Source organism: Podarcis muralis, chromosome 1, assembly GCF_964188315.1.
Source record: "Podarcis muralis chromosome 1, rPodMur119.hap1.1, whole genome shotgun sequence".
Taxonomy (NCBI): Eukaryota; Metazoa; Chordata; class Lepidosauria; order Squamata; family Lacertidae; genus Podarcis; species Podarcis muralis.
In genome coordinates, this window is record NC_135655.1 from 99,459,028 (window position 1) to 99,486,586 (window position 27,559).

The window sequence follows — 27,559 nt, forward strand, 5'->3', positions numbered from 1 at the left end:
GAACAAAAGTAGTAAGAAACAATAAAACACATCAAAAACTGCACTACCATAATTGAACAATTTCTACATAAATCATTATATGAGCTAAAAAAATAAAGATACAAAAATTAATATCAATAACAGCAGCAAAACCCCCTAAACCATACTCCAACCCAAGAGTCTGTTCAGCAACCTCAGGTTTTGTAAATGGAGTCAGTCAGCACTCTGCCCTCCCAGGCCAGGTAAGGAAAGGGCTTTCAGGTTTCACATGCAAGGGTTACTTTTGTCTTATCACCAAGTCACTCCCTACCTCAGCCACACAAATATATCTCACATGAAACTGCCAAAATTTCTGTGACAGTTGCACTCCATTTCTAAAGGCCAGATTAAACATGATTCCCACTGAAAACAACCACCTTGTGTGTAGTAGCTCCCTTCTGTACTATCAAGCAAAACTCACCTTGTGTTGTGACCTCACTTCCCTGTCCTTGCTCTGTATCACTGGCTGCTGTGGGCATAGAACACTGAATGTTGTGAATCTGACATCATGACCCAGGTAAGTGTTGCAAAGGGAGAACTAAGCACGATTCCTTCACTGGACGGAATGGAATGGACCTTCTGATGAGATGGTATCTGCATCTGGATATGAAAAGAGTGAGATGGTCTAGGTAATTCAAAATTTAGGGTGGGGAACTGAAATTTAAATCAGGTGCAGGGGATTGTTGGCCCTTCAGGTGTTGCTGACTGACAACTCCCATTAGGATAACAGAAACATCTGAGGAGAGCACAGGTTCCCCACATTTAGTTAAAATAAATTTTAAAAAGCCCCTGCTCAGTCTGCTGTCCAGGTGCTACAAATGAGCGACTGTGAGGCCCCTGTTCTCCCTTCTTCTGTTTCTTCATCTTGAACTGATGTTGGGTCAGAAGCTCTTGAAATGGAGGCCTATCTTCTTCCATGCAGGAGGACACTTGGCCACCTTAAAACTGATGGTTTGTACAGGGAACTGTAGTTTGAGATACAGGGCGGCAGGTCTCTCTCTGTGTGCCATACCCTGCTCTCTCAAAAACCACAGGCCACTAAACATATGTGAGAACATGAGGTAGACCTGGTTTTCTGCATGCATAGAAGCACTGACACTAAGTCTTGGGGACAGGAAGCTGTGTCTAAAAGGCATTTGTCAGTCGTATGTAATTAAGAAGCGAATATGTCATACTGCAATTATGCACTAAATACAACCTAAGGTAAAGGTAAAGGTTGTGCGCTCATCTCACTCTAGAGGCCGGGAGCCAGCGCTGTCCGCAGACACTTCCGGGTCACGTGGCCAGCGTGACAAGCTGCATCTGGTGAGCCAGCGCAGCGCATGGAATGCCGTTTACCTTCCCGCTGGTAAGCGGTCCCTATCTACTTGCACCCGGAGGTGCTTTCAAACTGCTAGGTTGGCAGGCGCTGGGACCAAACGACGGGAGCTCACCCCGCCGCGGGGATTCGAACCGCCGACCAATCGATCAGCAAGTCCTAGGCGCTGAGGTTTTACCCACAGCGCCACCTGTGTCCCTTCAAATACAACTTAGGAAGCCAGAAATGCAAGGAGTTTGAACATAGGCACCTAAAGGACAGCAGTCAGCCCTCTATTTTTTACAGAACAAACAAGGCCTTTTGTGGGAGAAGAGGAAAGGAGCCCATGTTACAAGCTTGTACTGGAGTTAGAGGAATGATGCTCAAGCGCTGTGCCTCATCATGTTCCAAGGTAAACAGATCCCTGGTAGCACAACATGTTGCATAACTTCATGCTTTCAAGTAAGAAGAGCTGTAAGAACAGTCAAATTCTGTTCAATGAGGAGTAAGAATAAATGTGTCTGACTTGCATTTAGATCTATAAATCTCCAGCACAGCCTCATGATTGCATTAAACAGCTCCTCTGACTGATGAATAAGTGAAGCACTGAGAATTGCTTTAGTTGCTATTGTTAGCATTGTTACTGATAGATTAATATATGCTAGAAAAATGTTATAAAAATATCTCTCAGACAATTAAACTATGATAGTCCCTTTTGACCTGAGATGCATACAAAAACTGGAGTAAATAATAAATCACAAAGTGAAGTTTAAAACTCCTAGTGCTGTCTCAAAATGTGCCAACAGGACCTATAATCTCTGAAAGAAGAAACATCAGTTTCCTCTGAAATGCATTAAGGCTTAATAAATTCTGCAAACACTTAGGGATGTATTTGGCATTAAGTTGTTTGCAATATCTAAGTAGAGATGAACTAAGCATTGCCCTTTAAATTTGTGAATCAAACGTGAGCATCCATTTCCTTTGCTAAATGTTTGGATACAAGCATGCACCCTTGGACTACGAATAATGTCCTTCAGCAACTTTGATGTTGTTTCATCTGCTTTAGTAACTTTGACTACAATCAAATCAGATAGTCCATTTCTGTTACTCCAGTAGAATGGCAAGGAGGCAACTGGGGCTACATTAAGATTGGAGAAGTGCTTAACTTCTTAAAAGTGACATGCCAGGGATTGAAGCCAGCCTGGAAGCTATGCCATCTGCCCTGGAATGCTGTTTCTTAATCCAAAGTGTGTGGAGGTTACTGGAAGTAAGATACTCTGTATAAACTCAGAGGTACATTAAATCATATATTTGAAGAGTCCTTCACAGTATTGAGAACAGATTCTGGGGCTTAGCTTCAGCAAGCTCCAGCACAAATTAAGCTCTGGATTGGTAAAGGGCTGAGAAAAGTAATATTTTTTTTTAATACTGTGATATCTTCTTCACATGCAGCTGCTGGGTGACCTTGGGCCAGTCACACTTCTTTGAAGTCTCTCAGCCCCACTCACCCACAGAGTGTTTGTTGTGGGGGAGGAAGGGAAAGGAGATTGTTAGCCGCTTTGAGACTCCTGAAGGGGAGTGAAAGGCGGGATATCAAATCCAAACTCTTCTTCTTGTATCAGGCCAAAGTCTAGCATTCTGTTGCCAAAGCTACCACACTAGCAATTGCACTGCAGGAAACAAAAGACGGGCTTTGATAACAAGGTGCCTGATATGGAATTGCCATGCTTTGTGCACTAACTTCGTACAGGGCACCCACTTACTGCCACCCTGTATTTTCCCTGCATTCCTTCCTTTCTCAAAGTTGAACATTTTTTAAAGAATGATTGAAGAGTGCCAGGTGTGGATACCCATCCCACCACTCCTACTTCTTTTTTTAAAGGGCAGGGTTTTGACATGGGCAGTGATGAATCGGGGAGCTGAACCGATGCCCAGCTTAGCACACACTCACTTTTACTGAGATTCAATGTATCATCTCTCCAAGAAATGGTGGTTGGGTGGTAGTCTTGTTAAGTGTGTTGGAGCAAAACTAGGGAAAGTGTCCTTTGGAACCTTCAAGACTAGCACACAGGTTGTGGCATGGTCTTTTGTGTGCTAGAGGTCATTTTGGGGGTGTAACCAATAACACAAGGTCTAGCCACAAAAGCTTATGCTGCAATAAGCACAGTTTGCAAGAACTCGATCTCCTAATGTGGCAGCACCTACACTTTGGAACTCCTTGCCAGATGGACGGGGCATAAATATATTATTATTATTATTATTATTATTATTATTATTATTATTAGGCAGCCACCTTTACTGTACTTTTTCCAGTACCTGAAATTTACCCAGATATTTAGAAAGTTGGTGTGAATTTTAATCTGTTTTTAGTGTATTGTTGATTTTAATTAAAAAACATTTTTTGAACTACTGTTGTTAATTCTTTTTATTGATAATTTTATTGTTTTTTGTGAACCGCTTTGAGGTTCTTTTTGCAACCAATTGTGTATACACTTTATGAAACAAATAGATTTTGGAGGTGCCATGGGACTTTTTTTCAGCTGGAAAATATATGTGGGATGATGATAGACTTCTCAAGTCTTGCTCATACTCTCATTGGTTGGTATACAACTAGTACTACTACTAATAATTTAATAATCTGATTAGCCACAGACTTTAAAAAAGTAATAAATTTCCCAAAGCTCTAAGAGTAGATGAAGAGTTGCCCTTTACTTTGTAAACAAAACCCAATATAATTAATTTGCCTTTATGAATAAAATGAGTAATCAACAGAAAGAGGTAGGAACAGAAAAAGTGCAAATGTGAATTTTATGCACATAGCCTTTTTAAATCTCAAACAAGGCCTTTAATAATAATCACCATTGTACTAAGAATAAGGATAGAGCTACCACAAATAGCTTGTTCTGGCCGAAGACGAACAGCAAGGCAACCTTGTTGACTGGGAGCTGAAGGTTACGCAGTAGATATGAAATGCATATAACTCAGATGTCAATGATAGTTTTGAAGTACTAGGGGAATAATTAAGTTTCCCTATTAGGAGAGCACATCCTACTGAAAATTTCAGAACCCTTCACTGGCATACAAAAGTGCTAACAATAGCTGAATTAAAGGTTACATATCACCTAACAACAAGCTTTCGACAAATTACTGCAAGAAGGGGGAGGGAGACAATGACAATGAGGGTATAAACCTGCATAAATGAACTTAATCAGTTCACTCCCTGTCCACCAGAATGAATCTTTAATGTAACTCTTAGTAAATTATAAGGGGATAAATAAATTAAAAACCCAAATATGTTTTTAAAGTGCCCTACCCATACATATTAGTGTAACACTGATAACCTAGTTTTCCCAAAGGAATAATCTGACCTGACTTCATCAGACAATCTTGAGACCACCTGACACTGGTGTAGGCTCAATAGAATGAGTTTTAAGTCATTATAAACTGGACAGTGAAGAATGTTGAGAGCATATTGGAAATTGAGCTGTATGAATCACAGTGACTTTTTTGGGGGGCAGGGGGGAGAAAGTCCCATTCATTTATCCCATTCTGAAGACTGCATATACCAGTGTGTCAGTAGAAACTGCATGTCTGAGAAGGGGCACTGCTGTCCCTACCATTAGTCAGAGTGAGACAGCCACCTCAAGCAGATGATGTTTGGGATAGGGAGTGGCAATATGGTGTTGAGGGAACAAACAGTGTGTGCCTCACACAGCCTACCCTGCAGTCCCTCAGCTAGCTTCCTGCCATCAGATGTGGAAGAAGACACCCTCCCATTGGCAGTATTGAAATAAGATTCAATTGCCAGTCCAGTTGGCATATTTTCACTGTTTCCACTGGAGGTTCTGCGACTTGTAATGCTAACCCTCAGCAGGGTGGAATGATCCCTCTGAGGTCTAACTATTTCTGTCTTTCAATGATTCAAGGAAATTTTCTGGGCACTGGGGAAGGAAGGGGAAATTTTGTGAGCTCCCTCAAGCATTTGAGAGCATTCGGATGTATATGTGAACTGCAGGTTAAAAGGAAAGGTGATTTTTTTGGTTCATCTGTTTCAGGTTCCCAGTGGGTCAAGGCAGGCCAGAAGTTGCAGCACCATGGATAGTTCCAAGTGAGTTACCTGCTCTAAGAAAGGTTGGAAGTGAATCAGGCTCTTAGAAGAGTCATTTCCCCTAGTCAGCCTTTCCCAAGCATAACACCTTTGGCCTGGGTTGTGGCTCCTAAAGGGCCTGAAGATGAGCACTTTGCATCTTTCTGAGTGCACTGGTGCATTCTCTGCACTTATATGCCAATCACTCTGAGTCTCTTTTCTCAGTCAGTGTCACCACTGTCAGTTTCCTGTGCTTTCCAGGTTTGCAGGCAGTTCTTGCTCTGGTCAGCTCTGAAGTAACTTCTTGAATTCACCCCGCCGCTCAATTCTTTTATATAGCCTCACTGCCAATTTTTGGTTTAAGACACTGATTCCATTCTTTGGGGGCAGGCTATACCCCCTGTTTTCTCTGGCTTCATTCGTCTCTTTCTTGTCTTCTATTCCAGACTTCTTTCCCCTCCTCCTCTCTTTTTTCTCCTTCTTGTCTTTCTCATCAGAAGTAGAATAGGCCTATTTGTGTTACAGTCAGCTTATCCTTCAACCAATCAGATCTGAATGCCATAGAATTCTTCCCCCTCCATCAGACTATTTTCCCAACCAATCAAGAACTCCCGCCCAATAAGCCAATCAGAAGTGTAATTTTAAGTCCTCTCTCTTAGTATTAAACAGAACTTGGTTTTCCCTAGACTATTCTCATGTAACCAAATAACAGCCAACTCAGTCATCAATGCATACAGTACTTAGAATTTCAAATTTAACCCATTACATGACCCCCACATAAACATACTAATACATATATACACATACATTGTATCTAAACCAAACACAGTTTAAAAGCAGATTTCTCTGCACTCTTATTAACTTCAGAAAAGCTGTGCATGAGCAAAGCTGCAAGTTATATTGGAATGTGTGACTTACAAGGACCTGAGTTTAAAATTTTGGCAGGCTGCTATAGTAGACCTAAAGAGGTATACCCTTCTTCTTCTGCTGTTTTTATAGCTCATTTCCAGTCAGAAAACCTTGTTCCAACCAGTGTTTTAAAGCAGCAAGATGAATAAATATTTAGTCTACACCTAATTACCATCCATAATACTGGATATGCAAATCTGAATGTACTTGGAATTTGCTCTAAGAGACTTGGCAAGTATAAATTACCCTTGTCCTCCAGACTCCTAGCTTCCACTGATAGCTTATCAACAGTTGGTGCTTAAAGACAGCAGCTTTATTATTAACAATCAATAATGTTTAAAAAACATTAATACACTTAAGCAATGTTAATGCAATTACATTTCATTAAAGAAAATTAATGCTTGAAATACACCCACATTGGGCTGTGCTAAGTCATCGCATCTCTCTACCTGTTATACAGCATCATTCTTCTCTTGTTTATCACTCCCTCCCTCCCTCTTTCTCTCTGAATGATCTGACAAGAAGGTAACAGGACAAAATGTTATTCTCAATTATTATTATTTTAAAGAATTGTAGCCCTTGGCTTCTTTAAAACTATGAAGAAGTGCTTTGTAGAATGCAGGAAAAATATTGCTACAACTTACATCAGAATATGGCTGCCACTAACAGTTATTGCGGGGAGGGGGAGAGGATGAACTTTCAAGATCTCTATCCCTAAAAAGAAAAGAGAAGAGGGAATCAAGATCACTGCCCAAAATAGCACATCTTCTCTAACAGTATTAAGTGTAAATACTGTAAGTGATGTTTCTTTCAGGAGTCTGAGAACATGGAAAATGGCCACCTCAGAAAGGAGCTCTGAAACTCTGCAAGGGCTATTTCATTTGCCAAGAGTGGCAGCTGCTTTTTGCTAGCAGGAAGGTCTGGCAGGCGTATAGTCACAAGGTCACTGCTTTGGGGGTTTACCCATGAGATGTCTTGGACAGCTAGCAATACTGGCATGGAACTAGGAGGACACGTTGTCCCTGATGAGTTGGAGAGAGGAGGCTATTTAGGTCATGCTCAACAAGCCCTTCACCTAGAGCTATGTAACCCAGTAGCAATTTTGCTCCACGAAACCTTTTGCAAAAAAGTAAAATAAAAATCCTGTAAGACTGCTCATATCAGCACCTCTGTTTTTTTTACAATAAATAGAAGTGCTCCTCTCTCTCTAACTCGCCTTCAGTTTCCTGTGTTTAAGGTATTATTCCCTGAATCCCATACATCAGTGATTTCAGAACTCATATAAAACAGTGAGGTAGCTTTTGTTAAGAAGCATCTAAATGCTTAGAATTGTTATGTATTTGGAGATTAGTGTTTTCAGTATGATCACCAACTATTATACTTTGTTACTATCCACACAACAGGTACAAGCTTCTGGAGAAATGTATTCCGCATGACCTCAATAGAGCAAATAGGTCTTGAAAACAACAACAGTGGGCTTGTACTGGAGCCACCACTGTTTGAGAGAGAGGCCCATCATCACAACTTCTTGTTCTGTAGCGTTGGAAAACTGGATTATCTATTAAACTGGCCAATTTTAAATAAAGGACATACTAGATGCAGAACTGCATAGCCTTAGTTGTCATATTTCTAACCAACATTTATTCATGTAGATGAAAGGAAGCAAAATTTTAGCATCACAAAAGCCTTGTGAGGTAGGTTAGGCTGAGAGATTCAACGTGTCCAAAGAAACCGAGTAATTTTCATAGTTGAGCAGGGAACCGAACCCAGATTGACCCCCCTCAAAAGCCCAATATGCTGTTCACTACATGATACCAGCTTCCTTCCATGATGCCAGCATTGGGTGAACCTCCTATGTTTACCACATAAAACAACAGCAACACTGGGTGAGCTGTTCTTTAGAAGATTGCTTGATGAATGCAAACCATTTCCACACTACTAGTATGACCCATCATCCATTTAGGCTATAGTACACAGAATTCCATCAGCCAACCTTGTAATCAGACAGAGTAAGGCAGACCCCACAAGTGGCAGATGTTGAGGGGTGGGGAGTGGACAGAGTAGTGGCCTAACTTTCACCATCTTAGCTTCAGATGAAAGGGAGAGCCCTGCCCCATTGCCAGCGTCAAAGTAAGATTCAATTGCCAGTCTAGTTGGTTTTCGTACATGGAACAGGGAGAAGTGTTGTATTATACTTTGCCTTAGGTAGCAAAATATCTTGGCCCAGCCCTAAGAATCCCCCAGTGCCAAATACCTCCAATTTGACAGGGTTCTAGTAAGGCTGTCTTTCACCAACTAAGGAAAATTGCAGCAGCTGTCAACAGATCTCAAAATCTGAACAACAATTTTCTCAGAAATGTTTCATTACATGTGAACATAGGATAATACAACCATTGGATGGGCAGGGGGTTCTTGAATTTGCTCTGATAAAACTTCAATAGAGTTTAATTTAATAAACAGATATTTATCAACCATCCAACATTAACACTAATGGCATCTTACAATGTGAACACATGTGAATAGAAAAAAGATTGACAGCAGTATATTTGGAGATGTATATTCTAGTCATATGATAAGGAGGGTGGCCAAAGTAGTAGATGTGTCTGACAAAACTATCACCTGTCAGTATGTATTTAAAAAAAACCAGTGCTGTATCATGATTAACCTCCCAGTCATCACTTGGTCTTACTCTATGCTAAAACTCATCACATGGACTCCACCTTGTGGTGTTTTCTCCATCCAGCAGGTGGTGCTGATGTGGAAACTTTCCACATGAATCACATGATGAGCTGTGAGATACCTTCCCACCGTGTAGTGAAGGAAACACTGCTGGTCTGCTTTGTCACATGAGTGGTCTGCTTTGTCACACGAGTCCCAGGGTGGCAACGTTTACAGTGGCCCTAAGGCACTTCCAAGTGATCTAATCTTCTTGAATCCTGCCTTCTTTGTGTGTAGCTTTATGCCATCTTTTCTGTTAGAAATTCTTCTCCTGTCTCTTAACATTCCTGTCTTTCTGCAGCTCTCCCAGAAGGTATTGTAGAGAAAGGTCAACTCTCTTAACACAGCTCCTGCCTACATTTCAGCTAATGTACTGTAGCACATTATCAGATTTCCAAACAATTGTTTGGTTTTTATTAGAATGTGCTAGGTTTCTCTCTTTCCGTAGCGTTAGTAAAAAAATATATATAAAAAAGAACAGTGTTGAGTTGTTGACTAGTAATAGGAACAAGCAACCCATTGCCCTGAGTAGTGGGATGGAATTGATTCCTGTTATTAAAAACAGACGGTGTGCTGGCCACCATGCATGCGGGAGAAGGGTTAACGCTGCAAATGTGTAGCTAGCAAATACCCTGAATATCTGCCTTCCCTAATGATTTATTTTCAGTTTCTGAGGCACCATCTCAAATAACATGGTGTCATATTGGTGTGTGATGGAACCTCAAGGTGCTAAGTGAAGAACACTGACTCGAACCAGAAAAGGGCAAATTTCTTCAGAGGCTGAGAATTTAAACTGCCACATTTGCCATATCTTTCTCCTGGAAAGGAAAAGAGAATGGTGTAATGGCTAAGATAATACCTCTGTCAACAGCAAGGGTAAGGATAGCAGGTGGTATTCAGATTTGACTCTGGTTTTTTTTTTTTAAAAGACTTGAACTGGGAGTGAATGGCGAGAATGTTAATGTACATCAAAGGACTGAGAAGGACCCAGTGAGGGTGGAGGTCTGACAAGTGGCATGTTGCCAGGGACTCCACTAGGGGACAGAGAGAGCATGTATGGGTTGCAGGAGTACTAGGTGGGCTATAAGTAATAAATTATTGTTACTCTGTAGAGACACAATGTCATGGACTGGCTGGGAGGCACCAGCCTGGGGAACCCCCAAGGGAAGAAGGCTCAGAGCCAGGGGATTAGTGGTGGGAGGACAATGAATAGTCAGAGGGAGAAGAGGGAGCAGATGGGAGGAGGGTTTAGTGAGAAGGAAGCGGTTGCGGTAGAGAGCAGTGCAGCATAAGAGGCAGAGGCAGAGGCTGGAGAAAAAGGGAGCCAAGAGGCAGAGATCAGGCAGGCTTCTGAAGAAGCCAGGGAATCTCCCCCTCCTGCTGCAAACAACTACCCTCCGCCTGGTCTCCCAGAACCTGAAGAGGGATAAAGAGGGAGGGGCAAAGGCAAACAAGGCGAAGAAGTCTCAGGTTGCCTGGGAAGGACCCGGGGGAGGAGACTTAGAGAGCTGTGGGAAGGTGGGGACCTTCAGTCCTTACAACTGCCTCATTGGGGCAAGACCTACTGGAAAGAGTTGCTGTGCTCACTGGGCCTGAGCGGCTTTGTTTCTTTGAATAAAGACGTAACTTCACTGACACCTTGTGAGTTATTGCTGAGCTCCCCAGAGGTGGACACATGAGGTGGTTACTATAATGCCCCACTGCTGGCTTTTGATGAGAAGACGGAGGGAGCTCACACCAGATCCCAGGCCACTGTGGACTTTCCCACTCCTCAAGTAGCCAGTGGGGAAGGGTTAAGCAGACATAGGAAGAAGGGTGCCATATTGGTACCATACTAAGAGTACCATACTCTTAGTAACAAATAATATAAAAGAGGCGGGTAGTCTTGTAATGAGCTACATCCATGATAACAAGCATGGTAGCACTCCCCCTTTCTCCCAACAAATGTCACCAGCCAGGGCATTTTCAATGCCAAGGCCAGGCCTCCAACCACGCTAGAATGGATTCAAGTATTCAGTTTCCTCTAAGCATGCTTGAAACTGGACTGCCACCATCTTCTTGACCACCTTGCTTCAATATTCGCCACTGGATGCTGGTTGCCAAGCACCTAAGGGTCCAGGAAGGTCTTGTTAAGAAGGCAGCACACCACTGTCTCCTTCGAGGCAGATAGTTCTTCCCTCTCCTCCACTGAAGCATTAATCACTCCCTGGACCCACCAAATCAATCCCCTAACGCTAGCTCTAAGAAGCCAAGATGATCAAGTAGCAGGTGGTTGGCCACACTTCTTCAAGCACTTTGTACATATCAAGACGCAATAATCAAAACTGATCCAGTACAGGTCAAATAGCATTACTATACTATTTAAAATATGGGTTGATAATATGCAGGTACTAATGGAAAATATGGTTCCTACCAGCTGCACGAGGTTAGGCTCAATGACTGCTGGGTCATTACAGTATTAGCAGGGTTCTACGCAACCCGGTTCAAGTCAACTTCATTACCAAGTTTCCCCCACTTTTTAATCACAGTCACATTTGTCCACTGCAATTTTTACAAATTCATCTGCAGAAATATCAACCCAATCACTTGGAAAACATGAAAATTAATTTTGTTTAGACCTAAGGGTTCTTCCCATGCTGACACTATTATTCAGTGGGCCAGGGGTGGGAGAGTGGCAAAGGAGAAAGAAGTCATAATGGAACTAGCGAAAGGAAAGGAATGTTTAAAGCAACAGCATATCCCAGCACAGGACAGCGATTCTAATTTTAATCGTATTCACCAGCTGGAAGACGCATGTGAATATATCTGAAATATTGTCAGGACCCAGAGTATGTTTCTTCATCACTGTCCATTATAGGAATCTCACTTTCAGATACGGGTGGGCCCCCTTCCACACAGCCACTTGTATCCATATCTGGTACACCATAACAACTCTCACAGTCCCTTCCCTATTTATCTTAACCCTTGGTATGTACCCTTGGTGTGTTGAACCCTTAAAAAAATAAAAGAAAATGGATGCGCTGAAAACTTAAGTGTTCTTCAGAAACAACCAGAATTAAATCCAGAAGTGAATATTGTTAAGTCAGTGAAGTAAGAACACCTAACTCTGTGAAATATTGCAGGCAATGTCTTCAGAATCATTCTTATTTATGAAATAAGAATGAAAAGTAAATTGTGTTGATTGTGTTTCAAACTCCCTGCCATCAGCTGTGAAGGCTGTAAATTGGTATAAAAGGAACGCAGGACATATTCAGCCTAATAATATAATGTAATATGGCAACTGATAGGGCCATCGCAGGAAAAATACTTGTGAAGGGAAGCAATTTTGCAGCAAAACGAGTCTCTGTAGTAATAATGGTAAATGGGGATGACGGTAGAAGCACCAACTCTGTGCCCTCTCGGTTCTCAGAATTTTTTTTGCTGTAGTGAGCAACAAGTATGATACGAAGTTACCTTGAGAACTTATCTTTCTGTTGGGCTAACTGATCTGCCCTTAACTACAATTACTGTTCACCCAGATTAGGAGTGCTAACCTCTGGGCCTATCCACCGCAAAGTCCTTGAACATTTAAGCACTGGGAGATAACAGTCCTCCTTCATCATGAAGGGGCCTGTCCAAATACCATTCAACCGTGTCAGAAGTGTTTGTTAACACTCTGTGATAACAGTCTAATCTGAAAAAGTCCTAACGCGTTGCATAGAAAATATTAACTGTAAATCGTATGAGATTTGCAAATCAGGATAGATTTCCTTTCGTAACTTTTCTGTGCTTTTACCATTTTGCTGCCATGTTTATTATCTTGCAGCTTCTTTTTTTCCATTTCTATCACTCATCTCTCTCAGCTCTTCTGATTTGGTTTCATGGCCCCTAAATGCTAGACCTCTTGTGCCCTTTTGGAAACATCTCCTGGTTCTTCCAGCTGGGTTGAAAGCTCTCCACCATTTGACAGCTGAATTGAAAAATATATAAATTGTTTAGGGTGGTCCAAAACATACCCCATTATTTTGTAACAGTTATCTGTTCTGCAAATGTATTTATATGCATGCAGGCCAAATAAGCTATTATTGGATTATTAGCAATGGCAGGGAGCAGATGTTATAAACTGCAATCACATGTATGAGCAAACAGCCAGTCAGCTTTGGATGAAACAATCTGAAAACAGCAGCTAAGCCTGGAAATTATTCTTAGGATGAATTTATGCAGAAACATTTTCATTCTGCTGTGTCCAAACTAGGATACTGTCAGCACATACCTCCCTCTGAGGACAAGAGCTTCCTTGTATGCAGTGCTAGACTCTTCTTTAGTCTTATCTTCCACAAAAGTTAGGGTTGGTTACACATTAAGAAAATTGGGACAGGCCTTAGATTGGAGGGGACCTTCTGTAAAGTTCCTTTGGTGGGACTTCTCTTACACTGGTGGTTCATTTTGGATTGGTGGTGGTGGTGGCAGCAGCTGAGAGCTGTCATCTAAATTTCCCACAATCCCCCAGGTGATGCTATGTCAGGTGCATTGTGGGAAATTTAAATAGGCAGCTTTTAGAAACAGATGCTGTTTCAAAGTGGGGTGGGGGGGCTTTCTGGGTCCTTGGGCTCTATAATCTGCCCACAGGTGATGTATACTGACACCAGGCCTGTAGATAAGTAATGAGTACAAAGTTCTTGGGACAGTTTAATTAGAGTTATGCATAAGGACTCACATGTGCTTCCCCACAGGATAATTTCATTGTCAAGGAAAATGAATAAGACAAAGAGAAGGCTAGGATAGTTATCCACACACAGAGGAAATGCTTTGTTTCTTTGTTTTATGTTAGGCAGGATTGAAACATGTGGTACTCACCTGCCATCTAAAATGAGACAGTTCTTGAACTCAGTCTCTGACTGGATACCAACTGTGCAGTAACAAGCTTCTTTGTAAGGATGTTTTCTTATGATCAAAACTCGCCAGTTTGGCGAAACACAGAAAACATTGACTCAACGTGTGGCAGCTGTGAAAAAGGCAAGGGATTATTAGGAAAGGTTTCGGAAATAAAAACTGTCAATATCACTTTGCTTTTATACAAACGTGGAGCATCTGCAGTTGGAATACAGTGTGCAATATTATAGGGCTGGAAAAGGTGCACAAAAGGGCAACAGAAATTATCAGTCTTCTCCAGGAGAAATGTCTGTTTAGTTTATCCCTCCCCTAAAAAAAAAAAAGCAAGTAAGGGGGAGGCATAATAGATATGTAGAAATACATTTTTCCTCCCTCTTTCACAATATTAGAATCTGAGGTCAACCAATGGAGCAGAGTGGTGGGAGATTCGGAATTTTAGCTTAGAAGAAGAGAGAATGTGAATGAAATCAGATGTGATGTGGAGAAATTGGTGTGTGTATGTGTGTATGTACGATGGAGTGGGGGAGAAGAGTTTTCTCCCTCTCTCATAAAACCACAACTGAGGGTCACCCAATGAAACTTTAAGGAGACTCGGGGCAAAGAGATACTTCTCCGAACAATGCATGGCTTGTAAAATCTGCTGCCGAAAGATGTGATACCAGTTACTGGAGTTATTAAGGGCTATTGCCTTCATGCGCTGATTGTGTACATCAGATTGCCACTGTTAGAAACAGGATGCTGGGTTAGAAGGATCTTTGGTCTGTCTCATTAAAGGCTTTTCTTAACACAGAACCATGATTGTGTGCGCGCGCCATGTTTGCCGAACACATATTCAAAATGTGAAAACTTGCCACTCAAAGTGAGCTGAATTTGATAAGCGATGGGTTGGTTAAAACAACAATTCTTCTACATAGTGTACTCAATTCCCTGTATCCCCCCCTTAGTATAATGAGTGTTTAAAAACTAGCAAATAGAGTCCTAAAAATGTAATTGTAGCTTGGTAGCACTATTAAATATGTATACGGTGGTCTTTTTGACAATTGTATTAATCCTTTTATAAAGTCTTCAGAAGTTTCATCACAGAGGCATGGATGCTGTTTTGATCTATTTATTACTCTTAAGTGTTCAGAGAACTGTCCCTATTTTCTAATTAACACTTTTAAAGATAAAAAGCTATGTATTAAATCAATCTGAATGATGGTTGTTTGTGAATCCCACAAGATAAGGCAATTTGCATGTTCACTTTGTACTTACAAACTAAATCTGCACATCTCCAAAGCAGCTCCTTATAATGTAAACCTTTTGTGAGTATTTGTAACTTAAAAGTAAGTTTGGCCTAGTACAGAGGCGGTGCCAATTATCTAAAGGACTTCTTTACCGAACATGATTGAGATACAAAATTATTAGGTTGTTATTTTATATTGTTTGTGGAGGAATTTGAGGAAACTTCTTTGGGAACGTTAAGTGCTCTGGTGTTAACTTGCTTTATTCTTCTTTTTCTCTTTTAAATGTGTTCATAACCTGCTTTCTGAACAATAGCTAAGAGGGGGGTGGGGGGAAGGTAGCTAGTCATTCTTTCATTTGAATTTCTTTAATGATAATTAAATTATTTATTGGGGAATACACCCATGGTTTCTCTGTTTGAACAGTAATTTTTACCATGTATACTTCATTGTTTAGGGGAAGAAAATACTCTGCTCTGAATTATTCTGATTTGGGTTTTGTTGTTTGCAGCTATTATTGTTGGTTCTCCAGTAGCGATGATTCAGCATTGCATAAAGATGTTTATGGAATTAGACAGTGCAGAACAATGGCACAGTTCCCAAAACAAATGCAAAAACTCTTTGCTCACATATAGGGATATTTTAATCTTTTCATGTTCAGGGCTTAGCTTCCTCATGCTCATTCATACATTTTCCCCAAAGATCTGGAAACAAGAGGAGGAACTACGGGAGTTGCTTAGGAAAAAAGGGATCAGCAAGGTGATTTGCCTACCTAGTCCAGTACTGTCTGCTGTGATTGATGGCAGCTCTGCAGGGACTTAGGCAGAGGGAGACTTTCCCTGCCACCTGCTACCTGAGATCCTTTTAACTGGAAATACCAAGGTTTGAATCTGGGACTCTTTGCATGCAAAGTGTGTGGCCTGCTACTGAGCTTATGATCCTTCCACCAGCCAACCAACTTGATTGGTTTACCTTAGTAGTTTTCAGCTTCCCTCATCAACTTATTCACTGTGGTACCCCTGTAGGTATGTCTGCCATAGAACTCCTAGGCCTTCTCTAGAGCAGGGGTGCCATAACTGTGGTCTGTGGACCACAAGCTTCATTCAGGCAACCCACAGCACATCTCCACTGAATATTCGGAAAGATTTCTGATTGCATTTCTGCAGCTTATTTTATTTCTTATATTGTGCTTTATTGTATTTCAATCAGAATTCTCTGAAATGCAGATTGCAATGCAATATATTAGAACTAAAACAAGCAATTAAAAACATCCAGCACACCCCATTATCACCGCTACAGCAGACAGAATAATAATTAAGTGGTCTGCAAAGACTACTGGCAATTTTCAAGTGGTCCATGAGGAAATAATATTTGGGCCCATCAGGTAAGGAAGAAAAGTTGGTATTCACTGTTAAATCAACATGTATTGCAAATGTACCCTAGTGTTGTAACTTATCTTTTCTAAGCACTTCAGACCCACAAGCAGGAATTCAATTTCATAACTGGTATGAAATATATTGCCATGGAGCTTACCAGCAGACCTGCTTCCTGATGGTTTGATAACAGGGTATATATAGGAAGGCTGAAGAGATGGCTGGAGGCCATGATTGTCCCACTCCGCCTGTCGTCTTCAGTGCGGATCTACCTTGCTCCATAAATATATCTTAACAGCAAGGACTAAGATGGTCTTCACACGTGTCTCTTCAATCACAGGAAAACTGAATAGAGAGAGAGAGAGAAGTATCTGAAGCAAATGTGTGGCCTCCAAATGGTCTGAGTTACCTGATTCTGCAGCACTGCAGCTAATCAGTCCCTTAGGCCACTGGGTGTGAGAGTGGAATACAAGAATAAGCACATCTTTTAAAACAATAAATAGATGGATAAAGGGAATAATTGTGACTTTTCCATATGAGGGTGGCAGGGTCCACTGGCACCATTTCTGAAGGGCCCTGGGTGCTTGGGCACCCACAAAATTTTGACACCATAACGCTCTTCGGTGCCATAGTGGCGACTTGGCTGGGGCCTCCACTTGCACTGCAGGGCCTCTGTTGGGGCCTTCTTGAGGCCACAACAGGCCACATCGGGCCCTCCCACGGCCACGCTGGGACCATCAGGCCTATCCGCAGCCACAGCAAGCCTTGTGGGGCCTTCCTGTGGCCTCCGTGGGCCTCGTCAGGCCTTCTGGACGCAGTGGCGGGTCCTTTTGAGCCCCACTGGGCACCCACAAAGTGGGGCAGAACCTTGGCATACAAACTTCTGTATGTTTAAAGTATTGCTGTAAATTTTTGTTGATTTTCTTGTGTGGTTTTTTTGAGCTATGAGGGTTTTTTTTTTACAATCAAGCGGTAAGCAAGTATATGAGTGGAGGGGATAAGCACCCTAGCCCCCGCGCCATCCCTGATTGCATTGCCTCCTGATCCCACAGCTGTCTGTAGCGGTTGGGTACTTGTCTTTCTGGAGGCGCCTCACATACTTTGAGGATTGAAGGGACTGGCTGCCCTTTTTTCATATAACACCTGAAGAGCATTTTTGAGGGCCTGCTGCCCAGCAGGCTATAAATGACCAAGCTATAAATGCCTAGAATAAGCAAGCAAGCAAGCAAACAAACAAACAAACGAAATGGTGAATAAATTTGCTGCTTGAATAATTTGCCTTGGTACAATAAGGGATTATCTACGTTGAGAAACGTATTTTCTTTCAGAGAGAAACACTCCTCATGACATTAAAGGGATTTTTTGCCTTTTAAGCTTGCCTGTGTAGTTCAAATGTATAATTGTCCCTTAGTGATTGCCACCAAGGATCTAGCTAAATTATACGTCCTGCTGAGGGATTGTCAGGCCTGGACAAAGATGGATTTTGCTGCCTGAGATGGAGCAGCAAATGGTGCTCCCTTCCCTATCCAGAGGCTGAGTCAAGGTTGATGGTATCCAAGGCCGGTTAAGATATTTGGGCACCTGAGGCAGAAAATTCCACAAGTGACTCACTTTCTTGGCAGAAAAAAAACACAACAAAAGTAAATCAAGTAACAACTTGCTGCCCTTTCATGACACTCAAGATCAGCTGCCTTCCCCCCACTCTTCTTAAATGGCCCCCCTGGCCCTACCTTTCTTTTTTTTTTAAGAAAGAAGGTATTACTAGAGTCACTCTTCTCCCACCCCCACCCAAGGCGAAGGGCAAAGTGTCAGAAATCTATTGACTGGGGCAGTTTGCTCACATTCCCAACACGGGGGTCTTACGTGGGAAAGACTTGTGTGTTGCTGCATATTGCCAATACATCACAGTCTCTGCTGGAACACTTGCCACAAGGACTAGATGAAGGAAAACTTTTTGTTATAAAAAGTAAAAAATATATTAAAAAGGAGAGGAGCCTAGTGCACTGTAGGTTCTGTAGGAAACAGAGCATATTGGTGGTTATGTTAATAAAAGCACTGTGAGTTTTCACAGTGGATCAGCAGAAAGTTATGAAGCACAGGTGTTTCTGTAATTGTGATACATTGGGAAACTTCACACTGTTAAATGAGCCTCAGCTTCACACTTCCACCTGTGTGATGTGGAAATGTACTGTTTGTATGCCAGGCTATAATAGTCAACATGTAGGAGTGATTGCTGGCAGGTTCAAGACCTGCTAGGGTGAGGTCCCCCCCCCCCACCTCTCTCTCTCCCATTTGCTCCTTTATTCAGGGAACTGTATAATTTCTGCATTTATATTTACCACAGTTGTAAAGTGGGAAATATGTGTTATACATGCTGGTAAGATAATTATAAGAACCCACAAAAACAGAATTAAAACCCTAGGATGAGAGAAAGGAAATCTTTTTCTTTCTTTCTTTCTTTTTTAAAAAAAGAGTGCATTTTTTAAAAAATGAATTTCAAGCCTGGAAAGTGCATATGACCAGGAAGGCAGTTTGGGAATTTTCATATCAAAATGATGCATTTTTATGCATCCTGAAGCCTACCAAAACATTGATATTGCCTATATATAAGAAACCCTTATAGAATGTGAGAGGTATGAACTCTGGATTGGGTTTCTAATAGGATATAGCCAATGAGTTAATTCAGTTGTTTAGACAAAAAGAGGCCATATACCTCATTTCAGAAAATAGAAGAGATGCATGCAAGGTTGGGTAATCCACATTTATTTGAGTTGTGATGGGGAAGCCTGAGTTGGTACTATGGTATAAGATGTTCAGTTGTTCAGGGAAGTAAATAGTCTACAGCAGCATTCACCAACCTGGTACAACTCCCATCAGCCTCTGCCAGCACAGTTGGCAAAGACTGGTCTACATTCCCTCACTCAGCGGTGGATAGAGGTCCGGGCAGAGATGAAGAGGTGTTTTTAGATGGGCCTGCAAGGAAATTTTGAACTTGGGCATGCAAAGCAAGTAAGGAAGTCTAAGGAGGAAGAACCTGAAGAAAGGATGTGTTAAGAATGAAGCAAGGCTAGAAAGGAGCAGAGGATGCAAGGAAAGGAAGCAAGGAAAGGTTCAATGTGTGTGTTTTTTGGGGGTGGGAGTTCTGAAGAAACTTTCACAGAATCATTGAATTGTAGAGTTGGAAGAGACCTTGAGCATCATCTAGTGCAACCCTCTGCAATGCAGGAATATACAGCTGCCCCATACAGGGATCGAAACTGCAACCTTCATGTTATCAGCACCACACTCTAACCATAGTGCTTTAGGTAAGTGGGCTAGGGAGGTTCTCATAGCCATTGTGAGAACAGGATGCAGAATTGGAGGGGTCATTGGCCGAATCCAGCAGACCTTTCTTATGTGCAAACGCTACAATTGACCATGAACCAACAGAAAGAGGGTGTTCCCCTATATACCTTACCACCACACCCTTCCAAGGTATTAACGTGTTGCATTACTACAAAAAGGGGTGTGTGTGTCTTATTTCAGAGATTAGTTGCCTTTGTCTTCTGGCATCCCAGGAGGGATTTACATCCCCCCCTTCTCATAATAAAGCCCTGCAAGTACACTTCAATCCCAGCCACCAGTAGCTTTCCTGTTAATCTCACCTGCTGGAGTAGAAAATGAGAGACAGCCTCTCATATAGCTGCAGAGACTGCTCTGGGCTGGAAAGGTTATCCCCAACATCTTGAATTACATCTGCAGTAAGGGAAGGGAAAGACCTGTTGCCCTCTCACAGCTGTTATGTGCTCTCAGCAATTTGTTCTCTGCAGGAGAGCATATTCTCCATATCTAGACATGCAGAAGGACTTCAGAAAAGAATGGCTTATTCTATCTGGGAAGTGCTGTAACAGATTGGCGGTTGCAAGAGATGCATTTTAGGAACAAATGGCCACCGAGAGTCTCCTAAGTCCATGAGAGAGAGAAGGCTGAAGAGACCGTGGCTTCTAGAGAATTTGGCAGTGGTCATAGCAGGCGGCAGGGTCTACAAACCTTGTTAGTGCTTATCAAGAAACCTTAATATTACCTAGCAGATTCTGAACCACTCATCACTAACCTTAAGGAATGACCTTTGAAGCACTCTGGGCCACTCTCATAAGTGACCAACAGAATTGCAACTTTGTATGGCATGGTGTGAAGCAGCAGGGGCTACATAACAGAAGCTAGCAATGGTCATGGCTAAGTATCTTAAATTGTTTTAAATGGATGAAGGCAACCCTAATGATGTGAAGTACCTGTAACATCTATAGAAACATGTTCCCTGGTTAGTGGACATATACATCGGTCCAAAGCAATGGCTTACTTAAAGGTAAAGGGACTGCTGACCATTAAGTCCAGTCGTGACCGACTCTGGGGTTGCGGCGCGCATCTCGCTTTATTGGCCAAGGGAGCCAGCATACAGCTTCCGGGTCATGACTAAACAGACTAATGGCGAACCAGAGCAGTGCACGGAAATGCCGTTTACCTTCCCGCCAGAGCGGTACTTATTTATCTACTTGCACTTTGACGTGCTTTCGAACTGCTAGGTTGGCAGGAGCAGGGACCGAGCAATGGGAGCTCACCCTGTCGCGGGGATTCGAACTGCCGACCTTCTGATCGGCAACTCCTAGGCTCTGTGGTTTAACCCACAGCGCCACCCACGTCCCCAATGGCTTACTTACTTATTGTTTAATTTTTATCCCACCTTTTCACCCAGGAGCTCAAGGTGGTATACATGGTTCTGCCCCTCCTAATTAAATTCCCACAACAACCCTGTGAGGCAGGTTAGGCTGAGAGGCAATGACTGGCCCAAGATCACCAAGTGAGCTTCATAGCTGAGAGGGGATTTGAACCCGGGTCTCCCAGATCCTAATCTGACGTGCTAACCACTACACCACACTTAGTGTCAGGAGTATAACATACAATCAAACAAGAGATGGACAAATGCTCAGAACTATGGACCACTATGGAAAGATATGAGATGGAATTTACGGGCACGTGAATATGCACATCCTGGACCTGAAATGCCAAACTAAAATCCGCTCGTTCTACCATGATTCCATTCTGGATACAGTATAATGAAACACGAGGGGATGACACTTCAGTAATACCCTTCTAAACCCCTTATATGTGGACTTGAACATCAGAATGGACTCAGTTCCGCTGTGCAGTCTTTCAGCACATTCTAAAAGATAAGTTTTGAACCTGTGAGGGCTAGAACCATAGTTTTTCTTGTAAATATGAAAATGGTATTCTCATAATTGGGGACGCGGGTGGCGCTGTGGGTAAAAGCCTCAGCGCCTAGGGCTTGCCGATCGAAAGGTCGGCGGTTCGAATCCCCGCGGCGGGGTGCGCTCCCGTCGTTCGGTCCCAGCGCCTGCCAACCTAGCAGTTTGAAAGCACTCCCGGGTGCAAGTAGATAAATAGGGACCGCTTACTGGCGGGAAGGTAAACGGTGTTTCCGTGTGCTGCGCTGGCCCGCCAGATGCAGCTTTGTCACGCTGGCCACGTGACCCGGAAGTGTCTGCGGACAGCGCTGGCCCCCGGCCTCTTGAGTGAGATGGGCGCACAACCCCAGAGTCTGTCAAGACTGGCCCGTACGGGCAGGGGTACCTTAACCTTTACCTTTTATTCTCATAATTTACTGAACCAACCTGAACCATTGCAAAGTTTCCCAGATAACTTAAACCTGAGGATCTCTTAAATGGTTGTATAAGCCCTTTGAGATGGTCTTGGGGTTCAGACAGAGCTTTTACTATTATTACCATTATCCAGCAAAGGGCACTAATGAGTGGAAACAGATTTTCACATGTGGGTATTCCCTATTGAGTACTGAATAATAAAAGAATGAATACAAAGTCCTACATCCAGCATAGTAAACTCGTATGATCATCTATGAGTGTGTGTAGCCTAAGAGGTGACCAGAACATACACAAAGAGAGTCCTTTTTAACCAAGTTAAAAATATTATTAATTCATCTGTGTGTACAGTGGTACCTCAGGTTACATATGCTTCAGGTTACATATGCTTCAGGTTACAGACTCCGCTAACCCAGAAATAGTACCTCGGGTTAAGAACTTCGCTTCAGGTTGAGAACAGAAATTGTGCTCCGGCGGCGCAGCGGCAGCGGGAGGCCCCATTAGCTAAAGTGGTGCTTCAGGTTAAGAACAGTTTCAGGTTAAGAACGGACTTTCAGAACGAATTAAGTACTTAACCCAAGGTACCACTGTATATGGAAAAGTTAACTTTATTCTAGGTTCTGGAGAGAATAGCCTTGTTCAGACAACCAGTAAACATGCTTGGGGATGAGGGACATAGAATAACTGTAGCAGACTCCACACCCAACCTATTTATTTGGTTGTTTGCACACATTTCCTATGTAAGCATAAAGTGTACATGCATAGGTTTGCCCCATTGTACACTTACATGGGGGTTTTGCTGACAGTCTAGTGAATACTGTTAGTTCACGTTTATGGCCAGACACTGCATTCCTTGATGAGAAAACAAGTTTTCATATCCCTTCTCTCTCTCTCCTCATTTTAAGGACAACAATTTGCTTTGCTTTTTAGGTTAACATGGAGATTCTTACACTATTGTGGGCCCACCCCTGTACTCATCTTGGAGCGAGTTCCATCGAACTCTTGGGACTTACTTCTGAGTAGACACGTGTAGGATTAAGCTGTGAAAGTTCCTGCAGTTACACGCTGCCCTAAGAGTTTAAAATATAGCATCGGAGAATAGGTAAAGGAAAGGAAAAGGTGCCTCAGTAAGTTGCATGCTAATCGTCTTTTCCTAGACTAAACTCTGAATCAGATGGCAATTCAGTTGTTTCCAGCACAGCTTCTTACATCGCTCGACACAGACGCAGAAAATGGAGTGCTCATTTGCTGACTAGAAAATCACAGTTGAGGTCGATTGATGAAGCAGTGCAAAGAAGCCTGTTCTGTCCCCAGCTTCTAGGGAGACAATGCCATTCCTCACCCTTCACTAGTTATGTATTCAAATGCTGAATATTTTTTTAAATCTAGTTAAGCTGCAGCGCAGCTTACTCACAATTTCTCGGGAAGATGTCAGATTATTTTTTACATTTGGTAGCACATGAGGCAGCCAGCTTTCCTTTTTTTTCTTTTTTCTTTAAAGCCTGATGTGGAATAAATTTTAAAGAAATCCAAGCCGTACCAAAAATATTCTGGGGGTTTCCCATTGTTCCGTGCAAAACCTTAGGAGGCAGTGAATTAACTAATGGAACAAACAAACAAAAAAACGAAGCGAGAAAGGTACAGTAGCTACTTTCTTGAAAACAAATCCAATCTTTTTCATTCCTGCCATTTGTTTGAATTCTTCCTCCGGGCAAGCTGGACAGCTGCACTAGTGAGTTTTTTAGTCATGGGTTGTAAGCCCCACCTGGCTAGATTTGTTTAGCAGACAGCTGGCAGAACGAAATAAAAAAGGGGGGGGGGGAGATAGAAAGAACAGGGATGTACAAACTGCTTCCAAAACAAAAAAGACAGAGAATGTTTTTAAAATGCTTTTCTGCCATCGCCAGCTTTATTGGATAGATGCATGTGCATATGGGAGGAATTTTTCCTCCTTCGTCCTCATTTATGCCTTTACGGTACATCCCCCCAAATCTTCGAAGATGAGGCTGCAAAATGGAGGGCGCTTGAGCTGCCCAGCTTGCACAATCCTGAACATTAGCATGGAAAGTCTCCTCCATCCCCTTTTGTTGAATTCACAGTCACATTCCTGATTTACAGGTTTACACACAAATACGCACGCACACAAACCAAAAACCACGTTAGTTTTAAATTAACTTGGGTTATGCTTTTATTATTACTCTGAGCATTATTATGGCTTTCTAATTTTTAAAACGCTTCAACTGGAATGTTCCTTCCAGCTTAAAGATAAGGAGGAGGCAAAAATTGTGGGAATGGCATCCGTTCTGCATCTGTTTCTCTCACAAACCTATCAAATATCTAATTTTTGGCATTACTGCTGGCTCCAACAGGGGGATGACATAAACCAGCTTTGTGGTTACATGTTTCACTTTTAATCTCACAGAAATGAAAATCAGCGCTGAAATGTCCCTTAAATGCGGCTCTGTCAGATTCTACCCCCACCCCAACCAACAAAACCATAGAAAAGGGCGTTAACTTGGTTCAACTTAATATACAGCATATGTAGAAAGTTGGTTTTCAACTCACTCACTAGTACAATCTAAGCTAAAACGATCCATTTTTTTAAATAAAAAAAAGTATGTTAGCCATTTTGAATGAAAAGATAATCACTGGAAAACGCACAGTGGTGAAACAAATTACAGCCCAGGAACCAGCAGCTTAACATACCACTTCGTGATTTTTTTTCTTGCACAAGTGTGTGTCGGTGCTCCTAGACACAACTCTTGGAGGTTCTCAAATTAAGCCATATTTGTTTCTGTGGGTATCCTGCCATGATTCAAGACACTTCTGTCCTGAGTTCTTCATTATATGGATGCACATGGTAGACACTATTTAGAGCAGGAATGGTCAAACTTGGCCCTCCTGCTGTTTTTGGGACTACAATTCCCATCATCCCTGACCACTGGTCCTGTTAGCTAGGGATGATGGGAGTTGTAGTCCCAAACAGCTGGAGGGCCACGTTTGACCAAGCTTGATTTACAGGATTAGAAAAGAGTATAGTTTGGTCACTGTCCAACTGGAGGAATTCCATGAAAACAAAGGCCAAGGCTGTGATCCACCAAATCCCACTTAACCCCTTAATATCCAAAATCTGGCAGTGGAACGGGAGGGAGGACAACACTTTTGGCTTCTTTCTTTCTTTAAGATACAGTGGTACCTCAGGGTACATACGCTTCAGGTTACAGACTCCCCTAACCCAGAAATAGTACCTCGAGTTAAGAACTTTGCTTTAGGAACAGAACAGAACAGCGCAGCGGCAGCAGGAGGCCCCATTAGCTAAAGTGGTGTTTCAGGTTAAGAACAGACCTCCAGAACGAATTAAGTACTTAACCCGAGGTACCACTGTACTTGTATGCCACTTTTCCAAGACAACGGAAATCAGCTCCCTACAAATAGCAGAATAATGTAGCTACATACACATGGCAGGAACATTGCAGTCTAACCCCCTTGCAAGTCTTCCAGATCTCTCCTCCCACCCAAATAATCTTCCTTTGCGGGGGTGGGGAGAAGAAGAAAAGATACACAAATTTGATTCGGATATTTCTCAGCATTACGGGCCAAACGTGAAGGTGGCAACTGCACTTTTTTGCCCCAAACCAATTGCCCGTCCTCATTAAAGATCCAAACAAAAGGTGAATTTGGGGCACGACTCGATCGCATGCCAGCAAATCCAGGTTTGGAATCAGAGTTGATTGTGAGAGGTCTTGCACAACAAACCCATTTCTCCAAAAGACTGGACTTTTTATTTTGCAACATGTGGCATGAAAAGGTGGGATGACACTTGCAACATCATCTACCCTCCCTACAAACAAATTGGGATGGATGCTCAATAAACAGGTAAGCAGCCAGGGAAGACATCACAAGCCTATGGTTGTAACTCCTGACATTTAATCTAAAAGATGCCCTGTGTTGAAATCTGGGGGTCCAAATTTGATTGGAGCAGCAGCACTGGGGGAAAAGCATGTTACTCCTTTTGCCACTGCAGAGTGCCTTTCATCTAACCATCCCTAATGTACTTCTAAGGTTTAGGGGAAGGGCTGTAGCTCAGTGGCAATGTTTCTGCTTTGCATACAGCATCTCCAGATAGGGTTGGGAGAGATCCTGCTCTTGAATGCTGGAGAGCCACTGCCAGTCAGTGTTGACCATGGGTAGGCAAACTAAGGCCCAGGGGCCGGACAGTCTGGGAATCAGCGTGTTTTTACATGAGTAGAATGTGTCCTTTTATTTAAAATGCATCTCTGGGTTATTTGTGGGGCCTGCCTGGTGTTTTTACATGAGTAGAATGTGTGCTTTAAAAAAAAAGAAAAGCATCTCTGGGTTATTTGTGGGGCATACGGATTCATTCATTCCCCCCCCCCCCCAAAAATATAGTCCGACCCCCCACAAGGTCGGAGGGACAGTGGACTGGCCCCCTGCTGAAAAAGTTTGCTGGCCCCTGGTGTAGACAGTATTGAGCCAGTTCGACCAATGACTCTGACCTGGTATAAGGCAGCTTCCAGTCTTCTTAGCCACCCTGCCCTAGTTTGTATTAGCCTTGCAGCAGAAAACATCAAAATATTTGTGATTGGGGAGATAATTCAGTTTATGGCTTTAAGGCATGGAAATGAATGGCATGGGATGGAGGGGGGGACGGGACTCAACTCTGGCCTGAAAATAAGCTCCTATTTTTGGTGGAAGCATCCCAACTATTAAATAGCAAGCACTGAAATAAATCTAAGCCATTACGTAACACTTCCCTTCCCAGAGCAGGATCTCCTCCACCACACACATACATGTTCCTTTGGCTTCCTTCCACCCGTGCCTATACAAGCCCCACAGAGCATAGACTTTACGGAGCCATGCACAATATACGTGCATTTTAAGAGTCCAAACTAACCAAAAGCATTGGTATCAGTATCAAATGCTTCAAAGGGAAGGAGGGTCTGGGCTGCCTCCGTCCCTTGGGCTTCAGGAAACTCAACGCCCTCTCCTGGGATGCTCTTGACAAGAGAGCAAAAAGAGATGCATTTTATTGTATTGGGGGATTTGTGTGCTTCGGGAACTGTGTTTTCCCATCAAAAAAAAAAAAAAAAAAAAGCACGCAGGGATGAGGGCGGCAGAGGTCACGTTAGGTTTCTGACTGACCCTCCTAAGCAATTAGACCCTTGCTATAACTTAACAGCTTCTCTGTAGTTCGCTACAGACAATTACATATATTTGGTCAGATAATTATAGGAGCCATGTATCTTCCCAGTTTTAACCGTGACTCATTAGCATTGCAAAGCTTTGTAATCCTCTCCTCCCCCTGCCCACACACAAACCCTGCTCCAGTCCTTCTTCAGTTCCCCATCTCTCTTTCCTGAACCCCCACCCCCCACCTACCACCATCA

At 42.6% G+C, this 27,559-nt stretch overlaps 1 protein-coding gene across 6 annotated transcripts in view; it reads right to left on the reverse strand.

Moving 5' to 3' along the window:
• QTMAN (queuosine-tRNA mannosyltransferase) overlaps window positions 1-27,559 on the reverse strand; it is a 347,554-nt gene that overhangs the window by 32,201 nt on the left and 287,794 nt on the right. For 5 of the 6 annotated variants that reach the window (XR_013394557.1, XR_013394553.1, XR_013394551.1 and 2 more), the window contains 3 exons: window positions 16,658-16,842; window positions 13,866-14,013; window positions 440-618 (listed from right to left, as the gene is read on the reverse strand). The gene's annotated coding sequence lies outside the window, so the exon portion shown is untranslated. The remainder of the gene's footprint in view (window positions 1-439; window positions 619-13,865; window positions 14,014-16,657; window positions 16,843-27,559) is intronic. The other variant, XR_013394552.1, reaches the window with a different exon arrangement.